This window comes from Megascapheus bottae, chromosome 14, assembly GCF_031878675.1.
Source record: "Megascapheus bottae isolate mThoBot1 chromosome 14, mThoBot2.hap1, whole genome shotgun sequence".
In the NCBI taxonomy this organism is placed as follows: domain Eukaryota; kingdom Metazoa; phylum Chordata; class Mammalia; order Rodentia; family Geomyidae; genus Megascapheus; species Megascapheus bottae.
In genome coordinates, this window is record NC_143522.1 from 23297867 (window position 1) to 23307151 (window position 9285).

Sequence of the window (9285 nt, forward strand, 5' to 3'; positions counted from 1 at the left end):
TGCAAATCTGGAATGCATACATGGTTTGAGCTCCAATATCTTCTCTGAGTCATACAGTGAGAATGATGGAATAACATGGGAATTTGCATATCTGATGGCTCTGTGGAGCTGTTTTAAGGTCCCTGGATTATCTTTTTCCTTCTTCCAGGTATGAGAGAAGAAAACTTTTGTCTAGTTGAAGTCACTGTGTATATGCAATTTAACCCCAGGGCATGATATTGTAAATCTATAATAGTCAGAACAGCATAGGCACTGAGGAGCAAGGACAGATGGGCCACTGGCTAAAGCAGTAGAGGAAGGGGCTGGCTGGCTGGGGGCCTTGGAGCTGTAATAGTTACCTGTCAGTACAGATGGATTTTAATATGTTCCTGCTCAGTTGAGCCATTGCCAATTCAAGCCAACTGGAAAACAGCCAAATAGCAGCACTTCCTAATTCTTACTAACATAATGGGTAAAAAAGACAATGAGAAGGCCCTTCAGGCCTCCAGCACAGCTTGAATAGATGTTTAAAAGGTGAGTGAAGTGTGGGGATTTGATGCATGGTGAGACTTGTAGACCCCCTGATTGATGACAGAGAGAATGGTGGGGGGGGGGGAGAGAAAGAGGAAGAGCTAGACACAGATTGTAGGTTCTAAGAGGGTAAATATCACTATGGAGCCCAGCCTGACCTTGAAATCCTCCTGCTTCAGCCTCCTGAGGGCTGGGATTGTAGGTGTGAGCTACCATGCTTAATTTAGAGTATTCTTGAATTTGAGGTAACCAAGAACATCAGTGGGATTTTAGAGGAGTGGAAATTAAATAAGTGCCTCTTTGTTAAAGGCCAGATGGTGTTTGGTTACTGTTGTGGTATAAGCAGACATCTCTGTCAATCAGAGCAGTAATGTGTCTACCTGGACCACAGGTGAGCAGGCCTCGATGTCACTTCTCTGTGGGAGAATGTCAAAGTCACAGTGCCAGAATGTGCATGGCTGCCATTGTTTCTGAGAATGTCAATATGCCATGGGAGAAGTCCTTCACCTTGGCCCCCAGCCTGGATACCAGTGTTTCTTGGCCATTCCAAAGTATTTAGAATGGTTCTCACTGTCCTCTAAATAGGCTAGGCAATGTTCCATTAAAGTATTAAAAATTTATATTTTTGGTGGATAATGTCCAAAAAGAAGTTTAAGCACCAAAATAATTAGCTCATCCCCTGAGTTCAAGCCCCATGACTGACAAAAATGGTGACATATATATATATATATATATATATATAAAATCGTTGTATACTCTAGATAAATTATCTCACTTCAGTGTGATGTGATTAACATTTTTGTGGTCCAGGAAATCTTGACCTAAAAATGTCTGCACATCTACAGTACAGATGCATTCCCCCCCGAAATAATTTCAATCCACAATTGGTTGAATTCACAGATGCTAATTACACAGTGACATGGGGCCACCAGAGAGGGACACACAGAGCCCCCAGAGCCCCTGCAAACCCAGAGGCAATCGTCTATTCATATTTAGGGCAATTCTTAGCTTTTCTCATTCCACAGATCTCTGGCTCCACTTAAAAGATGATCCCAATTTGGACAAGGTTTATGTCTGAATGGAGTAGCAATGCCATCCATATTAAGTCTTAACTTACAAAGAATGTTTACACAGACTCCTGAAGCTGATCATCCTGACAAATTTATGAGACTTTTCCCTTTGCATTTTTGGTTAGTCAAGGGAAGGTTGAATAGTTTGCTTGAGATTACACAATCTCATTCTTTGGTTATCCTAGATTTTTCCATGGAGCAGCTGATTCTTCAGATTGACAGGTGATGGATTTGGGTTAGCATTGCAGATGGGAGAGAGTCAGGGCCTTTCAGCTTCTCTGGGTTACTCTGGGTTCTGATATCTCATAGAAGGAGGAGTTGAGAGTGTGGACCACCCCGAAGGGGGGCTGTTATGGCCGGATTAGGACACCTGCCTAAATTGTACTGGCTAGAACTCAGCCACATGGCTCCATCTCAAAGCCAAGATCTCCAGGTAGACATCTCCAGGTAGACAAGGAGTTTCTACTGTTTCTACTATCAAAGATCTTTGCCAGGCTCTGGTAGCATATGGCTATATTCCTATCTATTCAGGAGGCTGAAATCTGAGGATTATAGTTCAAAGCCGGTCCAGGTAGAAAAGCCTATAGGACTATTATCTGTAATTAACTACGCCCCTCACCACCAAAAAAAAGCTGGAAGTGGGGCTGAGACTCAAGTGGTGGAATGCTAGCCTTGAGCAGAAAAGCTCAGGTACAGTGCACAGATCCCGAGTTCAAACACCAGAACACACACACACACACACACACACACACACACACACACACACACACAGGCGAAGGAGTGGCCTGCCACAGACTACACAGTGGACTTGTCTTTTAAAAAATCTTTTCCATTCCATTATTTACTAATCGTTCAGTTTTTGCCTTGATGGATGGAAGAAAGCACCCAACCCCCTCTGCTCTTGTAAAACAAATTGGCTTTCAGCCCATACCATTGAGCAAATAATAGATCCCCACATTGGAAAGCCTGAGTGGAGCACCGGGACATCAAGGTCTGGGGCCTATGTTCCTGGGCACTGCTGACTTATTTACTTATGGTGGGTACTCATAGACTGCCTCCATCTGCAGTCTCTGTAGTTGAAGCTGGCATTTCTCTTTGGGGACACCAATTGCTAGGGGTTCTTATGCCCTGAGCTCAAGTATTTAGTGCAATGGGGAGACAGGATGAGAACCAGAGTTGGTAAAGCCATAGGAAGCAGGCAAGCCAAAGAAAGGTTCATCCAAGGCCAGACTTGCCCTGACCCAACCCTTATCCTTGGACTGTTATATCTATTCTTATCCTTGCCTCCTCCATCAGACTGAAGCTCCAATATCACCCTTTTATATTACTGTTGTTGTTGCTGTTGTTAGTAAGCCTTGAACTCAGGGTCCATTTTTTGTCCCTTATCCTTTCCACTTAAGGCTAGTTCTCTACCACTTGAACCAAAGCTCCACTTCCAGCTTTTTTTTTTTTTAAAAAAAACTGGTTAATTGAAGATCAGACTCTTATGGACTTTTCTGCGTAGACTGACTTTCAGCTGTGATCCTCAGATCTCAACCTTCTGAATAGGTAGGATTACAGGCATGAGCCAGTAGTATTTGACTAGCAGTTCTTATTTGATTCATCTCTGTTTGTCTCAGGAGACAGCAGAGGACTTGATGGAATGGGTGATGTCATGTTTAGCCCATGGGAGGAGACAGTTCAAGAATGATAATTTCAGTAGCTGACCTAGCTTGGCAGCCATCTTTCAGCAGAGGATGCATTGACTCTCATTCCCCAGCGGTCGGAATTGGGACGCATCTTCCTGGGTTAGGTGCTCCTCTGGCATGTTTACTCATAGTATTTCTAGCTGATGACGTCTCACAGGATTTTGCCACTGATATCCCAGACACTTGGGGACCATTTACTATTAGGCAGACACTGTTTTAGGTGTTTACTCATTGAGTCCTCATAACAGCCTTGTGGAGTTTGTGCAAACCTAACCCACATTTTACAGAAAGCTGAAAGGCAGAGATGATCGGACAGCTTACGTCCCTGTACCTCAGCTTCAGAAGGCTAGTGTCCAGACATGGGCTCCATGCCCCACATTGTTGGGTGACTTCCTATTGCTCATGCTTGGTGGTCCAGTGGCTTGCCTGGGCCCTGTGCTATGACTTCACCTAAGGCTCAGACTGAAGGGACATGCTCTCCATGTGTGAAAAGCAGGATGTAACAGGGCAAGCCTAGTTGGCCAAGGATATTCCCAGTCATCACTTGCTATCTAGATATTAATGGCTGTTACTTGGGCGCTCCAGTGTCACTGGATGGAGAAGCACACTTGGTTGTCCATGAGGCCATGGTAAGAACAGGAGCACGCTCCTTCTCTCACCAGTCACAGTGAGCCAGGGTGCCTGAAAGGGTCTTCAGAGAGGACAGGGATGGAACTATGAAGAGTACACTTCTGCCTTTTATATAAAACAGACAACTCAACAAATAACCCCTTTTTATTAAAAAAAATCCCCAATATACAGTACTGCTGAGTTTCTGTAATGAACTCCCAGTAAATCATCACTTAGATTTAGCAATTCGCCAGTTCTGCTTCATCTACCAGCAACTGATAGAACCACAATACCATCCTTACTTCCAAATTAACTTAATGGCTAGTAAATTCACTGGCCCCGTTTTCTCCCCAAATCCCTTCTGTCACTGTATGAATCGCAACAAGATCCACACATGGTCTTTGCAGAGTTATAGACACTTTTATAATGCTACAGTGCTTTTGAGACTTGTAGACTCTCCCAAGACTTTTGAGAGTCTATAGACAGATCCTATCTAGTTAATGTAGAGCCAAAATACCTATGTTAGGCAACTTTCTGTGACAAAGTAGCTGAGGTAATCTACTTGAAAGGAAGAAAGATTTATTTGGGTTCATGATCTCAGAGGTTTTAGTCCATGGTTGCTTAGCCCTACTGCGTTGGACTTGTTGCAAAGGCAGAACATTGTGGCAGGAATCATGAGACTGAGGAGTCTACTCACCTCATGGCAGCTAGGAAGAAAAGAAAGAGAAGGGAATAAGGTGCTAACATCCCCTTCAGGGGCATGTCCCCAATGACCTAACTTCCTTTCACAAGGCCACACCTCCTTACGTCTCTACCTGTAGCACCACTCTGGAGACCAGGCCTGGGGGAAATAGTCTAGATGAAAACCATAGCAGCAACAATTCTCCTGCTTTTATTAGCTCTATCCTTCTGTAAAGGGATTTTTTTCACGTACATGGTTTGTTTATTCCAAAGCCATGATTAAAGCTTAATTCATTCCTCTACAGAGGTAGAAACAATTGTTTTGTGCTTTGTGACAGGACTATTTAGTCCAGGCTGGCTTTGAACTCTCAACCATCCCACCTCATCCTTCCAAGTATAGAGATTGAAGTAGATTTCCACCATACTTGGCTCAATGTTTTGAAAATTATGGTTATAACTAGTGGATTTTCCAGAACATACTGGAATGTTCCCATCCACTGCGATTGCTATTCTGATTGACAAGTAATGTTCCTTGTCTTTGGTTAGTGGGTGTTCACTCAAGTTGCTTCTTGTGTCCTTTTGTCATTGTCCCCGTTGTTCAACAATACAGGTGATTTCAAGGACAAGATGACCCAGGCTTATCCTGCATGTTTTTTGCTCCAGTCCTAAAAACAGCTACTTCTCTACTGAACCCTAGACTTTCATATGAGAAATGATACTTAGAGATCACAATCTGGTTGCTAAGCATTCTTGTTACTATTAGATTGTTATTGGCTCCAAGACTGCTTAGTGGACAATGCCAAGGAAAAGTTAGAAAAATGAAAATAAGCCTTGAGTGCTAGTGATGTTTCAAATCAATTATAGAGTCTAGGGTATAGTTTTTACATTCAACTTCCTATTTGTATTTCCTTTCTCTAATTCCATAAATATTTATTTGTGCCTCCCTCTCTGTCTCATTCATCTATCATCTCATCTAACATTTATGTATGCACTCAACTGTGAACCTGGCCATTCACTAACCCATGCATGAATGTCTCTACCCATGTACTCATGCATGCATCCATATATATCCACTCATCCATCCACATTCATTGATACATTCATCCTTCCACCCATAAGTGTACTCACACACATAGGAATAGTCTGCATATAGACCTTTCCAGATGTATCTTTTCTAGTGATTTTCATGTAGGATCAAGTACATTTTTTTGTCAGTTGTGGGGCTTGAACTTGGGATCTGGGTACTGTCCTTGAGCTCTTTTGCTCAAGGCTAGGGCTCTACCACTTGAGTTACAGTGCCACTTCAGGTTGTTTTCTGTTGGTTATTGGAGAAGAGTCTCATGGACTTTCCTCACTGAGCTGGCTTTGAATCATGATTCTCAGAGATCAGTCTCCTAAGCAGCTAGGATTACAGTCATGAGCCACCAGTGCTGGCTGGTCAAGTGAATTTTTTTGCCAGTCCTGGGGCTTGAACTCAGGGCCTGAGCACTGTCCTTGGACTTTTTCAAGGCTAGAGCTCTACCACTTGAGCCTCGGTACCACTTTCAGCTTGTTTCTATGTATATGGTACCGAGGAGTCGAACCTAGGTCTTCGTGCATGCTAGGCAAGCACTCTACCACTACGCTAAACTCCTGGCCCTCAGGTAAATTTTTTAAATGGAAAAAAATCACTTTTGAGACTGTAAGAAATTAATCTCATTCTATATTATATGGTTACATTAGTTATTTTGACTATATGTCCAAGGGAAAACACATATACAGTGCAGCCTTCTTTGCTTTTCTTTCCTTTTTTTTTTTTTTGCCAGTCCTGGGCTTGAGCTCAGGGCCTGAGCACTGTCCTTGGACTTTCTCAAGGCTAGAGCTCTACCACTTGAGCCTCAGCACCACTTCTGGCTTTTTTCTATGTATGTGGTACCAAGGAATCGAACCCGGGTCTTCATGCATGCTAGGCAAGCACTTTAACCACTAGGCCAAACGCCTGGCCCTCCTTTTTGTTTTAAAAACAAGGTTTCAAGGTTTTTTGTCTTACAGGCTGGTCTCAAACTCACAAACTTCCTGCTGCAGTCTCCCAAGTGCTAGATTGCGACCACACCACATGTGTCACAAAACAACCTTTAACTGCCTTACCTGTATATTATTAGTGACAATATTGTTATGGCACGTTATTGTCTAAAAAAATTTACTTTAATTTTTACTGTTATAAATGGGTCTGTTCTCAGCTGCTAACTTTTTATATTTATGACCACTATTGGTATTTTCATATTAATTTCATACCTTACTACTTTAGTACACTGCTACTGTTATTTTACAATATTCTTTTGGCTTTGCCATATAGTTAAATAGCTATAGTCTTTTTTATTTTTTTGCCAGTCCTGGGGGTTGAACTCAGGGCCTGGGCACTGTTCCTGAGCTTCCTTTGCTCAAGGATAGCACTCTACTACTTGAGCCACAGCCCCACTTCCAGTGTTTTCTGTTTATATGGTACTGAAAAATTAAACGCAGAGCTTCATGCATGCTAGGCAATCACTCCACTGCTAAGCTACATTCCCATCCTAGCCTTCTTTATTTTTAAAGAATTGTATGAAGGAGTTTTTTATATATAGTGTTATCAGCAAAATGAGGTATGTTTTACCAGTTGTTTTCCAATTCTTATTACTCAACTTGATTTTTCTTACCTAATTGCTTTGGCTGATATCTCCATCATTGGGTTAAGTAGTCATGATATGCTATGTATACATAGCTAATTAATAATTAATATTTGTGTTTGCTTGTTAGCATTTTAGTTAAGATTTTGTTAGCTGTAAGATAGTCGGTGAAATATGACCAGCATGATGAATTAACTACTTCCAAATAGGTCCCATAATCAACCTTGTATTGTAATTTTTCACATTTTTTCCCTCTGCTATTTGACTGCAGACAAACACAATGAAGATGGGGAGGCATGAGTCACTACTAGAAGGACATTCACCTACTAATTAGGAATATAGTTATAGAATGTATATGAATAAGAAACTTCTATCATGTTTGACCTATTTTCCATTCATGGGTTGCTTGTTACAGCAACTAACATTACCTGAATAGATACCATGTTTAAACAACAAGTCCCTTTCCTCCACTTTCCATTCTTCTTATCCCTCATGACCCAGCTCAAAATTCCAGCTCCCTGGTGAGGCCTTCTTCAGTCTTAGTAGTCAAAAATTAATGAGTCGTTCAGTCTTCTGTGCTCCCAGGACATTTAGTAATGCTCCTTCCTGATCACCAACTGGCTATGAATATTTTCTTTTGTTTATGCATCTTCTTTCCATCTGCAAGGTGTCTGATCCACCGATGGTGGCTGGGCCTGTGAGTGAGGAGGAGGAGTATGTTATAGACAGCTTTGTAACATGCATGCTCTGCAGAAAGGCTGATGCATTCAGAGGAACATAGCAATAGCACCTAAATGTGTCTTCCAGCTTCAAATCTCAAAGCACACAGTTGTCTAGTTACAACTTTGGGTCACTGCCAGGGACAGCTCTTAGTAAATTAGGCTCCAGTTTTTAACATCAGAATGAATGATGTGGGTGGTATTTCATGGGCCTTCTATTTCCTCCTACCTGGGGTTCGAATTCGGGCTCTGTTTGCAGTTGGCTCTGTAGTCTTGGATGTGATAGCTTCCCTTCAAGAGTCAGAGCTGTGTGTGTGTGTGTGTGAGAGAGAGAGAGAGAGAGAGAGAGAGAAAGAGAGAGAGAGAGAGAGAGAGAGAGAGAGAGAGAGAGAGAGAGAGAGAAACACAGAAAGAGAGATATCTTATTTCTGACCTGAGAGTGAGCTTAGGGAAGCTGAGATGTAGAGAACTGAGGAAGGAGATAGCCTCACTTGAGCTGAGGGGCTCGGTGGAATTTAGGTCAGCAGCCCCCAAAATGCCCCAATCATGGGCCAGGCCTCAGCTTTTCCTGTCTGAGGCAGCTCATGGTTCTCTTTTCTGTGCTACACTTGCCAAGGTCTTATATTCCAAAGAGCTTGTGATGTCTACCCCTTCACCATACAAGAGTAAAACATACTGTAGTAGAAATGTCACCTCCCAATTTGATTCTCCCCACCCCACAATGATTATTTTGATAGCACCTTTGCAACATTATGTATCACATTCTAAAACATATGATTCTTTCTCATTGGCATTTAGTGCAGCTGAGTGCCATCCTCTCCAACACCTGCTTGGCCTCCTATTTTAGGATCCTGGGGGTAAACGTCACTGATCTCAGGGCACCTGGAAAGTTTGGTGTCCCAGCCATCTGTGGGAGCTGAGTGTGATTCCTCTTCCTGTGGACAAATACTAACACTGAACCCACATGTGGCTGGAAGGGAGCCAGGTCTCAGGCATCACCTTTTCCCAGGTCCCAGCGGTACATAGAGGAGGTAGGAGGTCTTGCAAGAAGCGGTGTGTAGGGGGAAGGGATGACGAAAGCATGGGGATGTGGACAGGTGGGATGATGGGGAGGCTGAGCCAAGGAAAGCTAGCCGAGGGAGGTTTCTGGAAAATGTCATGTCTTCCTGTGAGCTCTGGGGTTGGCAGAAAACTGTAGAAGCTCCAGTGCTTCCTGGTACAGAAGCCAACTGGACTGGTTGGCTGGGGTGGTGGTTTGGTGAGGTAGGAGGGTAAAAAACTTGATATTAAGGAAGAAAGAGCCCCAGGATGGCCTTGGAACTAGCAGCCATGTTAGTGTAAAAAGTACCCACTTTAGAAGTAG